Genomic DNA, 3,404 nt, shown 5'->3' with positions numbered 1-3,404 from the left:
CTCTCTCGCTCAGCTTACCATCTGATGATGGGTGTCCCAACCGAGTGATATTCCAGCCTCGTCGTCACAACCAACGTGCGAAATTAATTTTTACCCCTCCCTGGGGAGTGACGCAGGTTCACCCATTTAAGTTGTTAAGACAGCAACTTATGCTTTTATTTTAATACTGCAAAGAAGCTTGAATTCGGCTAGCCTGAGATCAAATCAGGATTTGCAGATTGAAAAGCAGATGCTCTACTGATGCTGGCCTTGATCAAGTGGGTGTATTTGATATTGAATGAAAAAAATCCGATCACAAATGAACTTTCCAAATCACATTAAGCATGTTATGTTTATTGTTCACAGAAAATTTTTCGATAGAAAGTTGGTCCATAATCAACCCATAACCAATACATAAAGAATCATTATCGTTTATTGATTTATTTGAGTTTCCCAAGGTAAAACTTCTCACCTAGTCATGTGTAAACTGAGCTGAATCCTCATTTAATGATGTAAAACATAAATCATTTATTATATGCTTCCCAAATCATTGCAATTTTCATAGATTCTTGTTCTTCATTGCGTCCAAGCCCTCGCTTTAGCCATTATTATGGCCCCCTTACGTTGCACAAAATATGTTTTACGTTCTGCACTTCAGAGGGCGCTTTGTCACTCAGCCTATACCAAATAAAGGGCCAATTGGGCCGATTCCTTTTTATTGAATTATAATGAGTTTGTGTTGCATTTGGCGAATTCTGTTATATTCTGATGTATAATTTGTGACCCGGGTCATATAATGGCCGGAAAAGAAATCGCTTTCAAGGCAAGGTACTAGTAGTTCACTTAGAAATCAGCAGTGCCTCTTCCCGTTTGTTTCGGCTGTCTGACGATGCAAGTAAGGGTCCTTATTAGAGGCTCTATCGTTTGGCTTCGATGTAAAATTCAACTGACTTACACCCAAACAAATCCTCTGATTGTGTAGGTGTACTCTAAGCCAAGGATACCCGTAACAGTTAAATGTGTCTCTGTCCAAGCTCACGTCATAAGCGAACTTAAACATTTGTGTTTGATCCAAGGACATAGGAGGGCCTACACTATATCGCCAAGATGCTGTTTCAGTGATCTGTGCAGTACAGAGTCCGTGTACAAAGATAGAAGAGTCCTTTTAGTCAGTCTAAATAGCATTAGACAAGAGGGCAGTTGAGAGGGGAACAAGATGGAAAGCAAGAAAGAGGAAAAGACTTTTTCCAAATGAATTGCTTTTAGGTAGGTGGGTTGCCCGTTGCTTTTAATAGCCATGATTTGTCTTGCTTTTTTTGCTCTTTTCTCCTTCGCACACTCGAAAGAACTTGCAAAGTGTACGAAAGAGCTTCACGGTTAGCCATAAGATGCCTGGGGATACTATCGAGGAACATAGACAGATCAGAGACACAGAGCAAGAGCAGCAATTGTTGGAACCCTCTATCTCTCTGCCTTTTTGCCTCCATGGCATGGTAGGCCCCGAGAAAAAGGCCAATCTCGGGTGAAAGGAAAAATACCAAGAAATTGCATCTTTAAACTTGTTCCCGTCAATCAGCAGTTTTCCAAAATTTAGATTGTACGTAAAGCCATGAAACGCAATGAGTGAATGGAAAAATCGATGGATGGATGCGCATCACAAATACGGTCTAGTTCTTGGTTGGGCTGAAAACAAAAATCCGACCAAAAAAGCGGGTTTCGACTCGCTCGATGAACTTCGTCTAGCCCCAGGAATAACGGACACTTAAATATTAAAGCCCCGTTTGTTGCGAGATATTTGACCAAGATCAAGAACCATGAGGGTGGCAGTGTCGGTAGTACGGACGCCGTACCTGCACGAGTCCTCATCCATTCCTTCATTGGATGGAGGTAGCTGCTACTCTTGCCCTACCGCAGAAAAAAGCAACAATCCATGCTAAAGTTGCGGGTGAAGGACCGACAAACCGCTATTTTGATCGTCCTCTTGTCTCTGTTCAACCTCATCTTCTTCACGTCGTCCATCGCCCTCTTTCAAATCCTTAAAACATCCATCCATTCCAAGCTCGTCCCTCCGTCCCTTGCTAGGTAGGTACGTATGTACGTACTTGGATGTTTCTACCCTTGGTGGATAGGTACGCAGGTTGAGCAGCAAAATGAGCTGGTAGTAGGACCTGCAGCAGGTTAGAGGCGAACGTTCGTCCTTGTCCAGGATCGACCTAATGCCTGCAAGGGACCAGGGCAGGTGTCACACGTAACCATATAGGTACAGGATGCGCCAACAGGAATAAGGAGTTCTGTTGTCCCCATGTCCTCTTGAATCTCGAGTCCTGACTCAGCACGGACAGCTAGGGTCGAATCTAATAACTACATACGTTCTTGTTCGTCTTTGCTCACCATATCTTCCGTGTTTCAACTTGTACCGTTGTATTCTGGCTGATCTCTCAATCCATTTGATGTTCATCTCTGGAACCCTAACCAGCACTCATGAAGAGGAATCAGAGAGATTGGAATGTACTTTAGGATTCATTCATTTTCATGGTTTTTTTTCTGGTTTGAGATGAACCAAGAACAAGGTTCAGGAAAGTAAGCGCAGGAAATTTGCAACCGCATGCAAAAGTTCAGCTGAGTACCTACGTGTCGAATCAAAGCATGCTTGTATCAAGTGGAGAACAACACATAGAGCCAAATATCTTCTCCTCTCCATCAACATTTGGGCTCCTGTTGTGTCAAAGTCAACATTAAAATGTTCATTCCATTTTTGTTGGTCAATACCGTAGGTATAAATTCATCTGTACATAATTGTCATGAATATTAGCGAGTTCTGTTTGAGCTTAATTATTATATTCAACCTCTTCCTGCACCTTTCAGTAATTAGTGATCACTTTGTGACGCAGAATCGTCTTTGGTGTGCAGACGTTCCATATGTTCTACCCCATTAATCGGGCTTGATTTGATCCAAGAATGAAAACCAATTATGGTGGCAATGCCACCAATCTTTAAATTTGTCATGAGTCATGCTTCCCATTTCAACTATCATAGTCCAATTGTTTGGGTTGCCTCCAAACCTATGCTATTAACAATTCCTGATCAAGAATACTGTGCGCTTAAGACCCAAAGTCGCCTGATAACCAGGTTTGTTGGTAAATAATTGACTTTGGAGTTTGGACTGGAGTCTCATTCTCACTACCTTGGGCATGCCCACATTCTGACCATCTTGATTTTACTTATTAGGTACTTTTGTTCCTGGTCCGGAAGTCAGAACTGTTGGTTACCACTTACCTGTTTTGTCAACCTAACATTGTTGTTCATTGAAGGATACTTAAAAATTTAAGTCAAAAGGTCATACATCATAATGAATGAGAGATCTTAGTTATTGTGTTGGAATAGACTACAGCTACCAAAATATAATGAGTTGGTTTCCTCGAAGA

Source organism: Tigriopus californicus, chromosome 3 (genome assembly GCF_007210705.1).
Source record: "Tigriopus californicus strain San Diego chromosome 3, Tcal_SD_v2.1, whole genome shotgun sequence".
In the NCBI taxonomy this organism is placed as follows: Eukaryota; Metazoa; Arthropoda; class Copepoda; order Harpacticoida; family Harpacticidae; genus Tigriopus; species Tigriopus californicus.
Note: the sequence above shows the minus strand (reverse complement) of the source record.